Below are 23,655 nucleotides of genomic sequence, written 5' to 3' on the forward strand. Positions count from 1 at the left end.
GCTTGAATCTTATTCTTTAAAACGCTTGCCCGCGAGTTACGAACGTTTATACGGGAAAGATATCCTTATGTATATAATGACTGGTAAGTATAACGAACGAAATAAAATGAAGATTTTGCGACCCGGGCCAAGTAAAGTGCAGCTGGTAGACTCCTACATGGATGCAGAGTCACCGAATCCCAATTCCAGACTTTTCAAAGTGCTCCATCAAGAAAAAACTGCTAAACTATGGAACCATGCATTTAAAGAGCACTCACAGAAATTCCGGGACTTTGACAGTTCACTGGACTGGAACCAGCATGGGGAGGAAAAGAGAGGCCTGGCATGGATCCTTTACATTCGATGTAAGAAGTGCCATTACACCAGTCACCGTGAAAAGCTGTACGAGGAAGTCAGTCGATCAGGAAGGGGACGGAGAGCCGCACAGTTTAATGTTGCCATGGCTGTCGGCCACTTGGGTACCAGCCTTACAACAGAGGGCATGCGTGGTATGCTTCTTTGCGCAAACATCGAACCAGCATCAGCCACCAACATTCATCAGACTTGCAACAAAGTAGGCAAAATCATCACTGATGTGAGCATAAACAACATGAAGAAAATAAGGCAGGACATTCAAGAGCTTAACGAGAAATGTGGACTTGCCAATACACCTATAAGAGCGGAAGGAGATGCCCGGTATAACAATGCCACCTTCAGTGCGATAGGGAAAACACCATTCCAAGCTGCCAGACAAGTTACATACACATTAAGTGAAAATGTTACCAAGAAGAACAATGTTGTGGCAGTGTTTTGTGGCAATAAACTGTGCAAGAAAGGCACCCATCTTAGAGCCAAGGGAAAGGAATTTACCTGCCCCAGACATGAAGGCTGCACTGCAACCATTCCTCCAGAGACCACCATTAAAGACAAAAAGAGATGGGCTGCGAAATGAATCAGTGAGCTGCAAAGTGATGACTGTCCACTCATCATTTCCCATTTCACCAGTGATGGAGATAGTGCTGCTGCTTCCGGTGCATCTGAAAAACAAGGGCATATGATTGAAAACCTCAAAGACCTGTGCCACTTCTTTGAATCTCAGAGAAAACAGACTGCTAAGGCTCCATTCAGCAGTCACATGTTTCCTGGAAGAACAAAAGCTATGAGAGAACCCATGCAGAGGAGATTTGCCCTGGACCTGAAGCTTAGATGCAGGACCGAGTACGAAAACTGCTACAAACACTACTCCAGTGACTTACCTTTGATGAAACGGGCCATGTAAACTGCTGTCCGTTCCATCATCAGCTGCTACCAAGGACTGTGTGGAAAGTCCTGCCAACTTCATTCCTTCTCCTGTCGCGGACTGAAAAACAACAAGTGGAACTCTTCAGTGTTGCCTCGTGACTTTGAATTAAGCATGACAGAAGACATGTGCTTGTTAAAAGACTGTGTAAATCTGACTTTGGGACTTAATAATCTTGATAGAATTAAATATCACACTTGTACACAAAAATCTGAATCTTTTAATAGGGCATATTTTAAATCAAATCCAAAATGTATTACAAGTAGTAGAAATTTTGAAAGTAGAATACATAAAGTTGTGCACTCACTCAATCAGGGTCATGGAAATTCAACATTGGAACTTTGTGAATCTGTAGGGGCACCTGTTGTAAAAGGAAGTAGAGTGGTCCATCATCTAAAACAACAGCAAAATAGGTAAAATTACTTTAAAATGAAACAAAAACTATTAACTATGGAAGAACAAAAGCTATGAGAGAATCCATGCAGAGGAGATTTACCCTGGACCTGAAGCTTAGATGCAGGACCGAGTACGAAAACTGCTACAAACACTACTTCAGTGACTTGCCGTATTTTCCCGATGACCTGTCGATGCGGATGACTCGTCAAATTCCTCATTTTTGGCCAAAATTTTAACAAAATCCTACGATACGTCGATTTAGACCATACGTCGATCTTATCACTTCAAAATGGCGTATTAAAACTGCAGTTACATTATCAGTGTATGATGCCATGATGTCCCCGATATTGCTACCAATTATTATCAATGATTAACAGTTAAACAATGACGCTTTATACTTATGCATCATATTTTCAAATACCAGCAACATCTACAAAGTCGCTTGCATTTTAAACAATTCCCAATATCGCATGTTATGCTAAACTAAACTTACTTTGTCAGAAATATTTTATTCCCAAGCATTAAAATAATTATCCACTCTGACTATCGCCAGTGTATTCGCCATTACGTAACCAGCCACCTGTTGACTCAGCGCGTGGTCAATGTTTGTTTAACAATTTCCGGTGTCATAGGCATGCACCTGTCTCGTGTCGGACTTCAAAGGGGGATCTCAAGTGCAGAAAGCTTAGCAATTACTATATGATTTGATGAAACTTGTTTACTTTGTATCCAGTAATGCAGTTACACGCTATTGTTTTACATAGTCACTGTTAGAAATAGATCGATCATTTGTACGACTTGATAATGACGATATACGACATACATACGTTTCCAAAAAAAATTTACCAAACAATAATCAAAGAATTGGACAATAATTAATCAATGAACTATAACCACTCTTATAACGGTACTCTTTATATACACAAGGAGTGAAATTGCCATATAGATCTCAGCCTTAGGGCAAGATTATTAACACAACCGGTGTCAGCCTATTGTATAAACAGTAGTATTGATAATTGCCAATTACATATTTTAAGATTGAATTTGACCATAAAATATTTCTGATTTATACTTTCCACTAACAACTCTTTACTAATAAAATAATCAAATTTAAAAAACATCCCCCGGACCTACTGCAATATTTTCTTCCTTTCAAATTTGGTTTCAATTTTACTGCGCAATGTTATCTTATACTATTAGTGATACATAGAACCATGAAACAATGTGTTTATAAAAACGGAACGGTAAAACTTTTAATTGATTAAAGACAATGTAACATTTTTTAATAACTGTTGTTATAATTATGTATTTAAGTGTTAACAGATGAGTGAAATGATAATTATTAAAGATGAACAGTGAATTCAACAACGTAATTTTCAATCACACAGCCAACTCAAGATTATTAAAACCAAGATTTTAAATGCTATTTTTAACAATTTTCTGACCTCGAGCCTACGACAAGTCAAACAAGATGATAAGTCGGGTGATCTGCTTCAGAGAAAAAATATACCGACTAATCATCGGAAAAATACCGTACCTTTGATGAAACAGGCCATGTAAACTGCTGTCCGTTCCATCAACAGCTGCTACCAAGGACAACTTCATTCCTTCTCCTGTCGCGAACTGAAAAACAACAAGTGGAACTCTTCAGTGTTGCCTCGTGACTTTGAATTAAGCATGACAGAAGACATGTGCTTGTTAAAAAACTGTATAAATCTGACTTTGGGACTTAATAATCTTGATAGAATTAAATACAGAGGGTTCCGCTTAATCTGATTGTCCGTTTGTCAGGCAAAAATTATCATATTAACCGAATATCACATAAACCAGTTTTAGCATTTCATAAAGGAAATCATAAAATATAAACAACCTATTCATATATGTATATGCATTATTTTCAACCACACTTCTATTTTAACGATTTAAAATAATTACAAAGTATTTTTATTGGATTTTTAATCGCTATTTACTGGTTTTACAGATTAAATCATTATTTACTTGCATGTGATTGCTCTTATACATAATAAACAAAAACTATTAAAATATAATTCCAAAGAAAATTTTATAGAACTAAAAGATATCAGCTCTATGATAAAAAGTCTAAAGACACTTATAGTAAGTCACTAACAGATCCAAAGTTAAACAGGAAGTAGCTAAGTGGGGGGGGGGGGGGGGTGTAGTTAGCATGTTTGAAATGTTTGTTATATTATACCTATCATATGAATTTTGTATTACATTTAATGATTGCTCTGTTTAAATAATGTGCACTGAATGTATGGTAATGTGTGAATGATGAGAGTGTGTAAAATGTGAAATGTCCTTTTATGGGGTTCTCAGTTCATGTAAATATGTTATATTTTTCTTTGTTTATCTGATTAAAATGATTGCAAACAATTATCTTGATTTTCTTACCTGTCTGATGTACACAACAACGAGGACTGAGACGATTGATTGAAATACGGGTATACAGGTGTCAAATTTCACCGTTGGTGACAAGACAGCATCCCGCATTGTTTATCCGCCATTGTTGATCTTTAACAAGGGAGACAACTCCTGAAATTCGAAAAAATGCAATTTAAATAAAAGTTCATGTTTCTCTTTAGGTCTCACACAAGGAGTTAATTTCACTATATGTTACTATATAGCTTTAATTCAGTTACGGTAATTAATTAACTATACTCTCAGCATATAATTCATGAACGAGAAATTTTAGTTAAATGCTTCAAGAAAAATTTTAGATCAGAAAAATAATGCCTTATGCGGTTTCTAAGAGAGATAATTGAGAGTAAACATACCTACCCCCAAGTACACGTGGGTTCCACATGTTGACAAACAGGCTCAGCACCATCCAGGAAGTTGCATCATGCGCATCTAAAAAAATAATTCCATTGAAATTAGTGTGACAATTCCAATAATTCTCCTCGCCACTGAGTCCAAAATCAATACTTTAGGCCTAAAATAAGGTGCCAAAAAAGGAAGAAAGAAAAGAAATTGTCTCCATATATATGGAACTACAATTGACTAAGTTCAGTTTGATTGGCTATTTCCTTGCGTAAGACCTTTAACACGATTATAAATAAGGTTTATCATGAACATTGTTTATCCTTTCCAATGGTGTATCACTCCTAATGTATCATGCACGTATACTGTTCGATCGTGCATTAATCCTATCTGATCATGCATGAATCCTATTCTATTGTTTATCTTGTAAAAAATAACTTTGTTGGTATTGAACAGCTAGATTATTGTCAGCCCTGTTTAAATTTAACCAGCCTGGAGAAAACAGTTGACATATGTTTATTTTCTTCATTCAGAATCAGGTATTATTTTTCATATAAAACATTAAAAAATCAGTTTTCCATTTTCATTATGTCATAAACTTTTTTTTTCTTTTATTGTTTTGTTATCTTCTACCTTTCTTGTCAGGGCTAGTTGACATAATAATTAGTCTGTAACATCATGTCTAAGAACTCTCACATGTCACTTGAAGTTACACTCTACTTGAATTAAATGCTTGTTTTGATAGATGTTAATGACCATTAAAGGAAAGCATAAGTGTGACTAAGATTTAATCAATTAAAAAGTCTTAAATCGCCGATCCCCACATTATATACGCTTTGCAAAAATAAAAAAAATACCACGTCCAGTCCAGTGCTCATATAAACAAATTTGTTTGTCCGTGCCAAAAAAAACACTACTCCACTATACCTAAATTTCATAGATTTCAAGATAGCCTTTGACAGTATTCACAGAAACACACTTTGAAAATAGTAAGAGCTTATGAAGTGCCAGAGAAATTTGTATCCTTCATCAAGTACATACACATTTTGTATGTGCAGTCATTCTAACTAACAAGGAGACTGGTTCTCAGTCAAGTCAGGAGTCAGATATAGATGGATTATCTCTGCCATTTTGTTTCTGATTGCCATCAACTGGGTATTGTAGAAAACAAGAGATGAGGCATTACTTGGTTCATAATGTCAATTTTAGAGGACCTCGATTTTGCCGATGAAATTGCACTACTGTCATCTCAACAAGACCATATGCAAGAGAAATCATAAATATTTAGCCATTAATATGCCATTCAAATTGGCCTTGACCTGAATACCAAGAAAACTAAAGAAAAGGGTTCTGAATCAATACTTTGAATCTGAAAAAAACATACATAATCACAAATTACAGATAATTTATTGTATCATATACAATATATGATATTATATATAATGCAATATTTTATAATTAATATGATACAATAATAACAATTATATCATGTATTGCAATATGATATGAAATAATATCATGTACAGTAATAAAATAATAAATAATACAATATCATACAATATTGTATCATAATATACAATACTATACATAACAATATCATGATACAATATCATATCATCAAAAAATTGATACAATATCATATCGTATCATATAACTTTTCACAATATAACATTTCATATTATATTGTATCATATTAAACAATTAGTGTATCATATCATAAATAACCATATCATAGGAATCATGTTATATCATTTAACCAAACACATCTATCAAGTTAGTTTGAGTAAGGTTGGAGATTTTTTTAGCATCCTTGATAATTGAGATCAGGCGCTGCATCTGAAGCAACCTCTGCAATTCAATAACCGTAATGTCTCATGTATAACACGCACTCGTGTATAATACGCACCCTCAAAGTTGACCAAAAATTGGTAAAAAAACAGCAGGTCCTATGTATAACACGCACCCAAAAAATGACAAAAATCAGCGACCGCCATTCCCTCCAAAATTATCGATGTTAAATGATAATATTAAAATCCAAGCGTAATTTCTGTTATTTTGTGATCGGAACATAGCAAATACAATGAAAATCGACGGCCGCCATTTTCCCAAGAACTATCGATGTTTAATGATAATTTTATAACCCAAGAGCAATTTTTGTAATTTTCCCACAGAACTATCGATGTTTAATAATAATTTTATAACACAAGCGCAATTTTTGCCCAAGCGATATAAGTGTCTGTGTCTCATCTTAAAAAACACAAGCCGTTTTTATCGTAATGAGACCCAAGCGCAATCACTGCAATTTCGTGATTGGAACTTAGCCCAAGCGATATTAGTGTCAGTGTCTCATCTAAAAAAAACACAAGCCGCTTTTTATCATAATTAAATGGGCGGAGTTACAAAATATGTATTGTTTTTCGTTCTTACAATTTTACATAAATATGGGGGTATGATTTACATCGGTATCAAACATCATCTGAGAATTCAATGATGGGTAAAGAAAGAGTTTCCTACACGACGGAGGAGAAGTTGAAGATCATCAAGTATGCTGAGACGAAAGGCAACCGAGCTGCGGGTAGATAATTCAATGTCAACGAGGCGAACATCAGACAGTGGCGGCTGAAGAAAGACCGGCTTCAACAACTCCCAAAGAAGAAGATGGCAGAGAGAGGCAGAGAGACCTTCCACCCACAGATGGAAGAACAGCTCAACGCCTGGATCCAGGACATGCGGCAGCAGGGGGTTGGCGTATCCATGGGAGAAGTAAAGATCAAGGCAAAGATCATCGCCAAACAGATGAAGATTGCGAACTTCAAGGCCTCCCAGGGATGGTGTTACAGATTTTTCCAGCGACACAAATTGTCAATGAGAAGAAGAACGCACATAGCCCAGCGCCTGCCTGAAGACTACGAGGAAAAAGTCACAGATTTCCAGCGGTTCATTATACAGCAAAGAAAAAGGAACGACTACGCCCCTGATCAGATCGGGAATGCTGATCAAACGCCACTAACCTTCGACATTCCCTACACCACTACAGTCGCCACCAAAGGAGACTGAGAACTATCAACATTAAGACAACAGGAAATGAAAAGAACAGATTCACAGTCATGCTTGCGTGTACAGCCGATGGAGGGAAGCTGCCGCCATACGTCATCTTCAAGAGGAAAACTCTGCCTAAAGAGAAATTTCCTGACGGAGTGATAGTTAAAGTACATGAAAAAGGATGGATGGATGAAGACCTGATGCACGACTGGATCAAGACTGTATGGGGGAAGAGGACAAGACCCAGCGAGCCAAGCCTACTTGTACTGGACACCTTCAGATGTCACAAGACAGAGAAGACAAAGAAATTACTAAAGAAGAAGACGACACCAGAGATCATCCCCAGAGGAATGACCAGCATACTGCAACCACTAGATGTGAGCATCAACAAGCCCATGAAGAACAGTCTACGGAGAAAATGGAACGAGTGGATGCTGAATGGGGACCATAGCTACACCAAAGGGGGACTACGCAGGAAGCCAGATCTCCCTACCATATGCCAGTGGATTCTAGACGCATGGTTGGAGCTTCCTAAGATGATCATAGTTAAAGCCTTCAAGAAGTGTGGGATCTCCAACGCCCTGGACGGGATTGAGGACGACCTGCTTTGGGATGACAAGAGCGACAACGAGAAAGAAGAAGACGAGGATGAAGACGACGATCCTATTTAGCAGACAGCGATTTACCATGGACAGAGGAAGAATACGAACATCTATTTGACAGCGACAGCGACTGTGAGAAAGAAGAATTCTACGGATTCACAGAAAAAGACGTGGCGATGGGTCGACAATGAAATAAACGAAATAATTGTTGATAGCGTATTAACATGTACATGTATGTACATGTACATCAAAGCTAGTGCTGAGTGTTTTACGAGTTACATAATGTTTGAGTGTGTCGTGTATTATAAGTATACAATCAAGATATTCCTTGTCTTACCTGTTCTTATTGTGCTATTATTATTGCTAAATAAACAATGATCAAGTATAACGGTGTTCTATGTGAAGCGGAGCGTATAATGGGTCCCTATCAGTGACACTGTCTATTTAATTACAGGTAAACGTTTTAAGTTGAATTCATTATTCAATAACTAAACTTAAAAGAAATCGAACATAAAATGGGAAACACAATTTTATTTTAAAACTTCTTTTACCTTACTTACCAAAGTTCATGTAATATCACTATACTACAATATATCGTCGGGCACGAGACACAAAATATGCTACCGGAAATTGTTGCGTAACTATTGATCACGCTTTGTCAAAATGGTGATCTTGAACATAACACAGGAACACAATAAACAACAAAGTTTGCTAAATTTATTTTTTAATGTACGTTTTTTTAAAGGATTTGTAAATATTCGTTCATAACATGTTTTAATCGACCCGATCGTTAATAAGATGTTTTAATTGACCCGATCGTTAATAAGATGTTTTAATCGACCCAATCGTTTTGTAAACGGTAGATCACAGTACATGACATGATATGGGTTGTCTTAGTGTAGCTGGGGATAGCTGAATATGTCCTGAAAAAAACGGGGTAGAAATTAGGTCCTATGTATAACACGCACCCCCCACTTTTGAGTAAATTTGGGGTGAAAAAAAGTGCGTGTTATACACGAGACATTACGGTAGATTATAGTGAAATCAACTATTCAAGCTATTATTTATAAAATGTGACCTGTTCCAAAAAACTAAACCTCATCCAGCATCCATAACTTATGGCTCAGATTCAGCATTCAAGCCTGTCAGGTGCATCAGTATCATAAGACGCATCACCCATGCGAGTTTAGTGAAGTTAGGACCTGTAATAACTAAGATTTATCTTTTAGCATCCTTGATAATAGAGATCAAGCTCTGCGTCTGAAGCTTCCTCTGCGATTCATTCATATTACAGTTTAATCAACTATGCAAGTTTGAAATAGTACTATTATCTATGTAACATGTGACCTGTTAAAAAAAACTTAACCTCATCCAGCATCCGAAACCTAGTCTGCCTCAGAATCAACATTCAAGCCTGTCAAGATGCATCAGTATCATAAAACGCACCATCCATGGAAGTCTGGTGAAGTTAGGACACGTAATAACTAAGATATCATCATCAGAGGGCACCTGTTTCAAAAACTTTAACCAGCTCTTAAAACCTTAACCTCCTCCAGCATCCAAAACCTATGGCTCAGATTCAGTATTCAAGCCGTTCAGGTGCATCAGTATAATAAGACGCACCATCCACACAAGTTTGATAAAGTTTGGACCCAGGAGTACCTTAGATATAATCATTAGAGGGCACCTGCTCAAAAAATATTAACCAGCTCCAAAAACCTTAACCTCCTCCAGCATCCAAAACCTTATGCCTCAGACTCGGCATTCAAGCCTGTCAGGTGCATCAGTATCATAAGACGCACCATCCATGCAAGTTTGGTGAAGTAAGGACCAAGAGTAACTAAGATATTATCATCAGAGGGCACCTGCAACAAAAACTTTAACCAGCTCTTAAAACCACCTTTAGCATCCAAAACCTATAGCTCAGATTCAGCATTCAAGTCTGTCTGGTGCATCAGTACAGACCCTGAAACGTACTACTACACCCAAAAAGCGTGCGACTTTCGTGCGAGAAACGTTTCGTGTAAACTGTTAAGCGTTTCGTGTAAACCGTTTAGCGTTTCGTGTGAATCGTGAAGCGTTTCGTGTAAACCGTTTCGCGTTTCGGGCAAAGCGTGTAAATCGTTTCGGGCAAAGCGTGCGAGAACCGTGTGAAACGTTCCTCAGATTTCATTCTGAACTCTCTGACAATTTAATTGTTTCAAAATAGCGCTCGTGTTAAACATTACTTTAAACTGATTGGCAAAACTCCTTTGAGATATTCTCGTGAAAAAAATCTATAAGAAATGATATACTTATCTTTTTACAAAATTGAATTAATTTTTAACAAACAAAAGAAAAGTACGCGTATTGAAAGAAGACTAGCTACTGAGACTATTTGGCTGTGTACAACCAGTTCACATAACCTCTGACATCGGGTAAGACCTGCACCTGGCTGAACCTGTCAATCAAACTCTGTGTATTCGTTTTCATTGGATGGTCTAGCGTCTCTTTTTTGTCAATAGCCAATAGAAATTTAATGACTTCAAGGTAGTCGGAATCAGTATTTAATGATGCAAACAATTTCAATGATAGATTATTCATCATTAATTTGAACACAATTAAAATTAAACATAGAAAGAAAATATTCTGTTCATTTCTATGAAATGCGGGAAGTAAATTCTTCTGAATCCCGATTAAAAATATTTCTACAAGTTATTATTTTAATTATTTAAACAAAATTGTGCCATATTGTATACTCTGATTAAAAAACACACAATGTTTACATTTTAGTAACTTAGGTATAATTGATACTCTCCCCTGAGAGATTCACAACAGTTACACATTAGTATTCTTGGCTATTGACATTGTCTACCAAGAGGTTTATATGGGTCAGACTCCCGAGATGATCACAACAAGTTCACATTAGTACCCTTCGCTGTTGATAAAGTCCCCTGACAATATCACAATAGTTACACATTTGTAAAGTAAGCAAATGATAAAGTCCTCTGTGATAATTGGAACAGTTACTCATTAGTACTAACCTTTACACCTTAGTGCCCTGAATACTGATAGTGTCTTCTGAGAGGATTATAACAATTACACATTAGGACATTGCATGGGCTATAGATAAAGTCCACTAAGAGGATCATAATAGTTACTACACATTAGTAATAGTTACACATTAGTACCCTAGGCTATAGGATTTATCCTTTGAGAGGATTACAACATTTATACATTAATACCCTATAGGCTATTGCCCTGCCCCTTAAGTTTCTTTGGGGCTACATGCATCATTCCACATTTTTAAATATTGGACATCTAGATTTGAAGGAGTTAAAATTTAAACGTTAACACACAATGTAAAATCTGAGCGCATAATGACAGACGAAAACCAATTGCAATAGGTCACCGGAGTCATTTTGGGTGACCTAATAAAGCTACTTTTGGAGATTCATGCAGGCTCTAGAAAGAATCATCGCAGAAAATATTTAGATAACTTTCTAATGCAGGTTATGTATTTTTTCTGCAATGCAAACTAACTTCATTCCAGCATGAATCACCAAAAATAGCATCTTTTTTTTTAAATGAAATCTATATTTTCTACTCAAAATATAGTTTTTGACTAATATATCTCAAATCATGACAGTGCAAAAATCTACACCATACCTTAACAATACTGTATGGACTGGACTGGACTGGTTTGAATGATTGTAATCGCATCTACAATATACAATTGTGTTAAAAGTAAACTTATAGTACCAAGTAGACTTCATTTCAAGGGTGTTATACAATCATACATAGACCATGACATCATTACTTCAACATTCTTCAACCTCTGTTACTGTTGTACTAAACAGTTTTAAAGTTAACAGTAAAACTCGGTTCAGTTATTAAAGAGTCCTAGGGAGCAAAGGATTTACTTCGTTATACTTCGTTATATCTGTCTCACTTTCAAGATTTTTATCTAAATTAAAACTTTGATAGAACCCCCCCCCCCCCCCAAAAAAAAAAAACAAAAACAAAAAACATAGGTAATCATAGATTACAAAGCTCACCAAGATGATGCATCATCTTTCTAAGAACAACTTGATCATAAAACATGAATTATGAAAATCATAGTTAATGACTTTTTTATCCCAATATAATACAATATCAAATCAACAGATCATATGCTATGATGTATCATATGTTATTATATGATTGATTAATTCCTAGCTCTCTGATTGGCTCATACCAAACAATGTAGAAAAAACAGAATGTTATGTTCACCTGCACGTGAGGAGGTCAATATAACATTTGATTTTTGCTACATAGGACTAAAAATAGATTGATGATTTCCAAACTGATATGATTCGTTATCGTTATTCTATGATCCAATGAAATTTCATGTTTCTCACTGCATTCAGTTGGATCATTTGCAGGCGAAACAAAATGGCACAATTTGCATCACTTGATGAAAAACAATTCGATATACTTCTTACCAATAAAGATGCCGACTATAATCAAAAGGCAACAAAATTGGCAGTTAAAACAATGCGAAGTTATAATTTAGGCAGCTGTGTCTGCCATGTATGATGTTTAATCATTTGAATTTCTCAACAAAACAGATTCATTGTATTAAATAGATATTACAAGGTTAAGAGGAATGACAGTGTTGAAGTTAGAGCTCAGTGCTATATCATTATATAGATTTCATCGAAATAAGAATTTGTTTTCGGTTTGAAATAACACATTCTTGTTTCCTTCAAGCCTTTGATGAGACTGCTTAAACACACTTTTTGTAGTTTCATGTTGTTTGATTTACTTTTAGTACCTTTATTACTTTTATCATTTATCACAGTGCCCTTTATATAATTGAGTTGTACTTTATATACGTGCCATCTATAGCAAACAAATTATGGGAAAGTGCAAGAAAATATAACTTACAGCTGATTTAAAGAAATGCACAAGAGCAAAATTAATATCAATTATATAAACGTGAAGGGTGTCAATCAAAATCGCAATGCAACTTTAAATGAAAACATGATCGCAAGTTATCTACGAAAAATTACGCAAAAGCTAGGTTGCAAATGTTTTAATCCATTATCTTGTAATTTCGCAAGATAAATCGAAATATGATCAGTGCAGATATGTGGGTATAATGCCTATCTTTGTACTTCGACCTACTGATAGAATAAAAAATTCTCTTTATAGAGGTGGACGGACGTGTCTTTATGATTGTTTTGCATGTCCACTTCACTGGAAAATAAAATGCACATCTATCAGCTGAAAGATATGGGCCGGACATGAATTCTGCACAGACAGACGGACGGACAAGGTGATTCCAATATACCCCCCCAAACTTCGTTTGCCGGGGCTATAACAAAGTCCTATTTAACAGGAAGTTGACGTCCGATTGGTAATAAAATATATACCAGGATATGACATGCGTAAAAAAATAGTGTGTTAAAATGTCAAGCATCTGCGATAAATAGTTGCTGAGAAATCTTTAACGAAAATGGTTTAATAATTCTGGCTAGAAATAAACAAAGTCATATTTAACAGGAAGTTGACATTTTATTGGTACAAAAATATATCCCACAATATGGCATGCCTAAACAAATAGTGTTTTAAAATTTCAAGCATCTGCTGTAAATAGTTGGAGAAATCTTTAACGAAAATTTGTTTAAAAATTTTGGCTAAAACAAAAAATCTGTTATTTAACAGGAAGTTGATGTCCTATTGGTACAAAAATATATCCCAAGATATGGCATGCCTAAATCAAAAAGTTTGTTAGAACTTCAAGCATATGCGATAAACAGTTGCTGAGATAAATGCGACAGAAATGTTTGTTACGGACAGACAGACGGACAGTCAGACACAAAAGGGTAAAACAGTTTACCCCCTTCTCCTTCGGAGCTGGGGTATAAAAATCTCAACTCGCTTTTAAGGCTGCAACCAAAGAATCAAAACTAAACAGGAAGGGAGAATTTCACATTACCCTACTATTGAAAAGAATGACTTAAAACTGATGTACCAATCATCTGATTTAGAAAACAACTTAAATCTCCTGGAGAAATTTTTTGTAAATGTTGTTCTTTATTTTGGCGGTCAAGGTCGTAAAAATTTACAACAGTTCAGGATCTCAGATTTCAGCGCTGGGCATGATGCCGAGAAGCATCTTTACATATACATGGACAAGGACGAACTCAGGTAAAAGCATCATCTGGAAGCCAACACAGCTGAAGGAAGAATGTACGCAATGCCAGGTTTGTAAGCTATTTATAATAACATTTTTCTAGATATAAGAACCTACAGATGAATAGAAGTTAATTAAGTATCAGAATTTGGTCATTTATATATACATTTAGGCCATATTTATGATTTATTATGGTAGTACTCCTTATACATTATACATAAAATATTCAATGTCTTCTAAAAGTTCTCAAAATTTACATGATATTTTATAGATGATGATACAGTGAAATAGTTCATGAAGTACAAAAGGCATTTAAATCCAAAGTGTGATAGATTTTTTCAAAGGCCACAAAGAACATTTAATGTAAATTCACATATTTGGTACTATAACATACCTCTGGGACACAATACTCTAGGAAACATGATGTCAAGGATACCTGAAAAAGCAGGCTTATCGCATAGGTATACTAATCATTCAACACTGGTACACACCCTGGACTCAACAGGTTTGTTTGCAGGTCGACACATTATGTGCATCACGGGGCACCGAGCAGAGTCCAGTCTTAAAACCTACTCTGTTCAGACTGAGCCCGAGATTAAACGCAGGATGTCAGATAAAATATCAAAAACTCTCCGTGCTGAAACTTGTGTGAAAGAGGTAAAGGAAGGAGACCAATTACCCGAAAATTTCAGCACTAATTTTGATGTGTCAGAAGTGGAACTGAAGGTGTCATCAAATTCTTAGTATGACCATGTTTTGACGGGTGCGTCTTTTAACCCCAAGGAACCCCAAGGAAACCCCAAGGAACCCCAAGGAACCTCAAGGATACCCCAAGGAACCCCAATGACAAAAATTAATAAATTTTAATACCCAAGGGGTCTTATTGGACTTCAAGGGTCACCTCTTAGTACCCCAAGGGTACCCCAAGGAACCCCAAGGAAACCCGTAAGAACCCCATGGAACCCAAATGATAAAGTTATTAACCAGTGATACCCCAGGGGTCTCATTCAAATCAAAGGCTCACCCCAAGGTACCCCAGTGATAGAAATTAATAACTATTTATACCCAAGGGGTCTCATTTGAATCCAAGGGTCACCTCGTAGTACCCCAAGGATACCCCAAGGAACCCCAAGTATACTCATTAGAACCCCAAGTAACCCCAATAATAGAAATTAGTAACTAGTGATACCCCAGGAGTCTCATTATACCCCTATACCCCCACAAATGAAGTTTAGGGGGGTATATTGGTTTCACCCTATCCGTCTGTCTGTCCGTCTCTCTGTAGATGCAACTTTGTCCCCCCTATAGAATTTTTTACTACTGCATGGAACAGTCTGAAAATTTGTACATATGTTGATCACCATCTGAAGATGTGCACCTGTAATTTTTTTTAGGATCAGACAAGATTTAATGATTTTATGACAGTTTTCATTTTCCTCATTCTATTTTTTGTTCACTGATGTTGAAAAGTAAGGGAGGTAATCCTTACAGATTTTATTAATTAATTTGTAGCATTAAAACACCCTAAAATATATTTATATAAATACATTCAAATGGAGGTTTTTTGTCTTTATGCGTTAACTAAATTTATCTTTTATAAGTATTCTATCAACTGACAATGCAGATTTTTTGTTTGTCAATGATAAATTCTTAGGAGCTGGCTGAATTCATTTGTCCCAAGGGGGCCATTATCTGAGCCATGGTTTAGATGGAGCATGTGTGTATGGAAAATTGATAATCTGTAAAATGGGCAGTGGCTTTGGGGCTAATTTAAAAGGAAATAAATAATATCATTATTAGAATAAAGAAGTGAACTATTTTTAGAAGTTGTTTAAATTTATTAGTCATGCAAGTTGATGAAGTGACCCTATAGGGAATTTAATTCAAATTAGATTTAAAATTACTGTCGTGATATGATTGTAGTGTTTCCGCAATTTTAAAATTGTTTGTAATAATAATTTTCTTTCTTACATATTTTTACATAGTATGGTAATTATGGTAATGTTTTGGGAGTTTATTAAATTTAACAAGCCTGTCAAAGAAAATCATATATAAAGTCCTATGGGATCAATTTTCTGATATGGAGTTCCATTGAACCATAGCAGAAAGTGAGGAAAATTTGAAACAACTAACTGCATCTGTTAAGACTCTTATTAGAAAGATATTCAAAGTTTTATCAACAGAATAGCATTGCTTGGCTACCGGTATTTCCATTTACTGCAAAGGGTGGGATTATTGTCATTTTGTTGGTTTTTCATTAAAACAATTAAATAAAAAAAAATATCATCAGATACATTAATTTGTAAATATATTACTGTTATACATATGTATTCAAAGTGATAAGTACCCCAAAGAACCCAAATGAATCCCAAGTATACCAATGAAAACCCAAAGGATACCCTTGAGAACCCCATAGATACCTCAATGGTGGAAAGTAAATTTGATGACCAAGGCCGGTCTCATTAAAAATCAACGGGTCACTCCTGATACCCCAAGGATACCCCAATTATAAAAATTGATAACTATTGATACCCCAGGATACTCATTGGAGTCCAAAGGTCAACTATTGGTACCCCAAGGATACCTGTAGGAACCCCAATTGCAAGGTACCCAATTGATAAAATTTAATAACCACCCCAATGGTTGTACTGTAAAACATATTACTAATTAATACCCAATTACTCAATGGAATATCATAAAAACATCTGGGCAACCCAAGGAACACTTGTGATACCCCAATACATACTGGTATGATAAAAATAATGTTTCTCCTGACTTAAAACATCTGTTCACTTTGGATGAATTTAACAATTAATGTTGTCAAATCGGTTGAAAATCATATGCGAGTACCGTTAATCGGCAGAATTTGTTGTCTCTTACCAACTGATGATCAGCCAATATTGAATCAGTAACAAATTATATCAAATTCATGAAAATAGGGCACTAAATTTCATGTCACCACAAGGAATTCTGCAATTCTTCCGTTGAACCATTCATATGAACACTTAATATGACAATGTTTCTTCGGTGAAATTTTCAAATGAAGTGGGGAAAGATATTGTTCAGTTACAAAGACCCAAACTTGTTTTACTATTGACATAGGGGGTGTTACCCTTATTGGATTACTTTTGAGAAAAGACAAGAAGTGATCATGGAAGTGTGGAGTGGGGCTATCTCCCCTTCGTGGGTACAACACAATGGATTGACCCATTATGCGCGCAGAATGTTCACCTGAGAGGCACCAAAATACCTGTTAATTGCAGGTAGACACCCGTTGTATATTGGTGGTAGCTCTCGGATTAATGGTTAAGGGTTATCAAAAGTTTTACATTTGTATAACAATGTATTAGGGTATCCTTGGGGTTCTACGGAGAATTAAGATTCTGTATTATTAGGGTATTCTTGGAGTTCCTTGGGATATCCATGGGGTTTCCTGGGATTCCTAGAGGTGTATCTGGAATACCAATGAGTCCTCAGGGTTAATAAGAGTTTTAAATTTGTATTATTAGGGTATCCTTGGGGTTCTATGGAGTATCAAGAGTTATGATTCTGTATTATTAGGGTATTCTTGGAGTTCCTTGGGATATCCCAGGGGTTCCCTGTGGTTCTTAGAGGTGTGTCTGGAATACCAGTGAGTCCCCAGGGGTACCACGAGTTTAAAATTTGTATCATTAGGGTATCCTTGAGGTTCCTTGGGATTCCTATGGTGTATCAGGAGTTATAAATCTGTATTATTAGGTTATCTTTGGGGTTCCTTGGGGTATAATTGGGGTACCAAGGGTAAGGGGTGACCCTTGCACTCTAATGAGACCCCCTTGGGTATCAATAGTTATTCATTTCTGTCATTGGGGTATCCTTGGGGTTTCCTTGGGGTTTCCTTGGGGTTCCTTGGGGTTCCTTGGGGTTAAAAGACGTGCCGGTTTTGACTGATTTGCTGGACGATGACTTTAATAGTGTTTTGAGTAGTTTGATTTACTCATGGAATCATATAATAAAACAAGTGAAAAGCTGTCAATGTGACAGCAAACCGGGTTTTCTTTTATGTGAACTGTATCCATAATCCATGTCAACCCGAATCCAGTGAAATGGAGTAATTATATGCAATATTTTGACAAAAAAAGCTGGTACTTTTTTCATAAATCATCAGAAATCAATATCCTAGCAATATGCACACCTCTGATATATGTACAATAAATCTGCAAAAGAACAACTTCCTATCTTGAAAACTGTAGGAGGAGTTATCCGTACAATGTGGGTACCCTATATGCAATATTTTGCCAAAAAAATGACTATTTAAAGTTCAAAAGCTGGTATTTTTTTCATAAATTATCGGCAATCAAAATCCTAGCAATATGCATACCTCTGATATATGTACAATTGATCTGCAAAAGAACAATTTCTTATCTTGAAAACTGTAGGAGGAGTTATCCGTACTATAAGGGTACCCTATATGCAATATTTTGCCAAAAGATGAGTAAGTTCAAAAGCTGGTATTTTTTTCATAAATTGACAGAAATCAAAATCTTAGCAATATGCACACCTCTGATATATGTACAATTGATCTGCAAAAGAATAACTTCCTATCTTGAAAACTGTAGGAGGAGTCAGTGATTTTGCATGGCGGTACCGCCATGCAGTGAATTTCCCCCGCCATGCATCACACAGTGCCGCCATGCTTCCCGCTATGCATGTTTATTTCAAAGCAAAATTCTTTTTACAATTATTATACATCTTAACTGTAATTAGTATATATAAATTGTCGTTTCTCCGCTCAAACTTCAGAAAACCACTTGCACCCGCAGTGAGCGCAGTTAACTTGGACATCGATCTCAGTAAGGGTGCACACGTGGTTTACTGTTAAAGGACTTAGCTTATGATTGAAATATATTAAAACTGATTTTATAAATTGGTGATTAATGCATAAATAGAGACGTGATTACTTCTTGTTTTAATATAATATGCATTTTTCGTCATCTCCGTCATTATCGAATGTTGTGGATTTTCCAAGATCTAAAAAGAGCACATGTTCACTCGATGGTGTTAGCTTGGATTCGATATTCTCTTTATTTGCCGCAAGGATATTGAAAACTTGAGAAAATGTACATAATAAAGAAAACAAAAACTAGTTATTTGCAGTCACATGACTAGAAACATCGTATGCCTATGAAATGATTGACTGTGTACATACATGTAAACAGGGAAGGGGACTGGTGTCAAGATATCACAGAAACTTTCATATAAACCCCCAATTTAAACAAGAAATATTATCTGCCCAGAATAAGTTGAATCAAGTTTGCTGTAATTGTATGGACTTCTGCCTATTTCTTGTTCAACACCCCCCTAAAAAATCTCCTCTATATAATATGTAGAAGAAGGAGTGGGGCAGAAGCTGATGTTGAACTGCCATGTGAATCTATATTTCTTGTGTTTTGTGAAAACTTGTGAGGACCAACCTCTTAAAAAACTGATTTTGAAAAAAAAATGTTATTAGTTTTGCCAGAAAAAACCAGAAAAATTGTATATTAAATATAGTTACAGATATCAAAATATAATTATAAATTGAAATGATCCTTGTTGATGTAGATTTCATGAAAATGCATCAATTATAGGATAATAATATAACCATTTGATGAATTGTACTAAATGATATGTACTAGTACATATCATTTAGTACGTTTCATCAAATGGTTATATTATTATTTACGCAGAGTGATTTCGCGCCGGTTTAGGCGCTTTGATGACGCACCACGCACTTACTCTGACACATCCCCCCCTATGCTTCAAAAATTTTCTGGGGAAAACACTGAGAGTTATCCGTACAATGAGGGTACCCTTTTGGCAGCCGCCCACCTGCCCACCCGCCCGCCCGCCATTTTCACCATTTTAATAACCATTTTTTTCCGTTGGAAAACCCGGTTAACAATTACATGTATTGCTGTTTTTTTGGTCAATATGATGATTTTGCTACCCTCAAAGTGCAATATTCACCTCGTCCTTTGGGCTCGGTGAATATTGCACTTCTCAGGTAGCAAAATCATCGTATTGACCTCAAAAACAGCAATGATATTATACAATATCATATCATATTATACAATATATTATATGATTTAATACAAAAATAAATCAAAAATCATATTGTTACACTATCATATAATATTTTACAATATCATATCTTATGTTACAATATCATATCTGATAATATACTATATCACATTATTCATTAAAATTAAAAATAGGATATGATAAAATATAATATATCGTAATCAGCAATCACATCTATCAAGCAAGTTTGAGTGAGGAAGGACAAGGTTTACTTAGCATCCGATAGGCCCTTTATCTGGGGCTTGCCTTATTTTTCAAAACAAAAGTTAAATGTACTACAGACCCTGAAACGTGCTACTACACTTCTAAAGCGAACCGTACAATTCACAAAGTGAACCGTCTGTTCACAAAACAAACTGTACTGTGCAAAAAGTGTGCTAGATAATTTATGCAAGACCTGCCTTAAAACATCCAAACAAGTGGCCCATGGGCAACATCGCTCACCTGAGCAACAATAGGTATGATAAGTCAGCTTAATGGAGTCATATGGAAACTATCTGGACATTGTAGTTTACATGTAGACCCTGTATAAATAAAAATCCATTTTTTTTTACCCTGTATATTTTATGTTTATAATCAAGTCCTTTTTCTAATAGGATGATTTTATATCTTTATCACTTGTTGAGCATTGCAGATCTCAAAAAGATCCGAAACAATTGTTTATATATGGGATATAAACCTACATCAAACAACTAACAATTGTAAATTGGAATCCCAATGTGGCCCCACCCTACAGTTCAAGATATTGATTTCAAAGAATTTGAATCTACATTATCTGAGGTTCCTTTAGTAAAGTTACAGCTTTTCTTGGCATGTGCTTTTTAGAAAAGATATTTTTTTTAAAAATTCTATCTATATTCCTATGTATATTTTTGCCCCCCCCCCCCTGTTGTGACCCCATCCCACCCCTGAAACGTTCAACCCAACCCCCACCCAACCCCCCCCCCCCATTGTGGCCCCACCCTTCCCCGAGGATTATGATTTTAACAAATTTGTACTTATACTATATAAGGATGCTTCAAAAAAAGCTTCAGCTTTCCTGGCTGATTTGTTTCTGAGAATTTAAGATTTTAAAGATTAACTCTATGTAAAAATTCGCCCTTCCCCAAATGTGGCCCCACCTTACCACAAGGACCATGATTTTAAAAAACTTGAATCTACACAATCTGGGGATGCTTCCACACAAGTTTCAGCTTTCCTGGGCAATTGGTTTTTGAGAAGAAGATTTTTAAAGATTTACACTAAATATTCCTATGTAAAAGGTCAACCCGCTATTGTGGCCCCATCCTACCCCTGGGGGGTCATGATTTTCACAACTTAAAATCTAACCTACATGAGGATGCTTCCACACAAGTTTCAGCTTTCCTGGCTGATTGGTTTCTGAGAGGAAGATTTTTAAAGATTTACTTTATATATTCTATGTAAAATTTCGACCCTCCCCCCCCCCCCCCATAGTAGCCCTACCTTACCCCCAAGGACCATAATTTGAACAAACTTGAACCAACACTATCTGAGGATGCTTCTACACAAGTTTCAGCTTTTCTTCCCAAATAGTTTTTGAAAAGAAATTTTTTTTAAAATATCAGCAAAGAATCTGGGGGAATAAGCTGAGGCAAATGCCCATGTAGGTCCATAGAAAAATCAAAGGCCTGAAGGCCTGAGCGGCGCATCGCATTGAGGGTAGATTAGCTGCAATAATGGAGCCCTCTCCCGATTTTTTTTTTGGGGGGAGGGCTACAACTCCATAGGATCTCTGTAATGGTGCAAGTGTGATTCACTCCCACAACGATTTCGTCTCAAATCGTATATAAATGACAATAACATTTGCATTTCTTACCTGAACTCAAACATTGTAGATGTCTATGGCATAAATTAATCAAAATATCAAGTATAGTCCATATATCGGTTATTTTTCGTGTATGTCAACAACATAAGTTGAATTTGTCCGCCATGTTTACTGACCTTGACCGGTATTATTTTTGGACAGCCAATGAGAATTCAGGAGCGGATCTTGAACTGAATATAGGAATTCCCCTATTATAAACATAATTAACACGGTAGATATGAATTTCTATTATATACCATTTCTTTAAATGATGTTTTAGTGATAGAAGGAGGTAAGATCTACACTGACATTCACGCGAGAACTGTGAAAAAAACAACTGGTAAACATGCTGATGTGTTTTATCTGGTTTTGATTTATATAAGGAATAAGGAATCATTCTTTGAGTATTATGAGGTGATAATTTCGGTCAGGGCGCGATCAAATCCAATAAAGCCCGAAGGGCTTTATGATAGATTTGATCACACCCCGACCGAAATTATCATCTCATAATATTCAATCCTTGAAAGCCTTGTTAACACAACAGGGACATACACTGGACAAAAGTAGTCAAATATGCACGAAATGCAGAATACAAGCCAAATCAAAGGTACAGTGTGCGCCTAAAGGAAATTCAACAACTAACTCGCCATGTATTTCACTTTGTATCGGCAGGAAAGTCACATAACAAATGCGTGTTTTGTTGCGAAAGAAATAACATAGTAGTTGTACCAAAAGAAGCACGAATGGATGCATTCATTCACTTTCAATTGCTTGTACCAGTTGGGTGCAAATGTTGTCGCAAGCATTTACTTGGAAAACGGCTTAATATTGATCATTTACATGTTGACTTTGATAAATATAAGAAACACAATTCTGCACTGTCATCTAAAGAAATACAAGATTTACTCGAACACGTTCGCTTAAGAGCAATGGGTTCTTGTAACACTTACAACCTAAGTTTTGATAAACTTATCAAAGATGAAGATTACAATTCTTTACTGGGAATCTCCAAACTCAATTTCGACGATCTAGTTTTACATGTAACGTCAATGAGAAATACACAAAATCGAACAGTTAGAAACGCTGTTGGTATTCTTCTTTTCAAGTTGAAGTCCAGTTTATCGAATGGGTTGCTGGCTACTCTTTGTTGATTTTGATGTAGGCGACAAGTAGCCAAAATCGTTTGAAAGTGCTCGAAAAGCAATTATGAAAGATTTTGTTCCACACAACCTTGGTTTTGACCATATTACTAGACAAAATGTCATAGATAATCATACGACAGATATATCAAAACAACTGTTTTCAGATCCCATATCAGACACTGTCATATTAGTTCTAGACAGTACGTATATATACATACAAAAAAGTTCAATGTATAAATTCCAAAGACTTTCTTATTCTATGCACAAAGGACGGCCTTTGGTGAAACCATTTTTGGTGACAACAACAACCGGATACATTTTAGAAG

At 35.9% G+C, this 23,655-nt stretch overlaps 1 protein-coding gene across 3 annotated transcripts in view; it reads left to right on the forward strand.

Moving 5' to 3' along the window:
* Nucleotides 1-23,655, forward strand: part of LOC117692238 (putative leucine-rich repeat-containing protein DDB_G0290503) — a 1,014,555-nt gene that overhangs the window by 585,564 nt on the left and 405,336 nt on the right. The window lies entirely within an intron of this gene.

This window comes from Magallana gigas, chromosome 9 (assembly GCF_963853765.1).
Source record: "Magallana gigas chromosome 9, xbMagGiga1.1, whole genome shotgun sequence".
Classification (NCBI taxonomy): domain Eukaryota; kingdom Metazoa; phylum Mollusca; class Bivalvia; order Ostreida; family Ostreidae; genus Magallana; species Magallana gigas.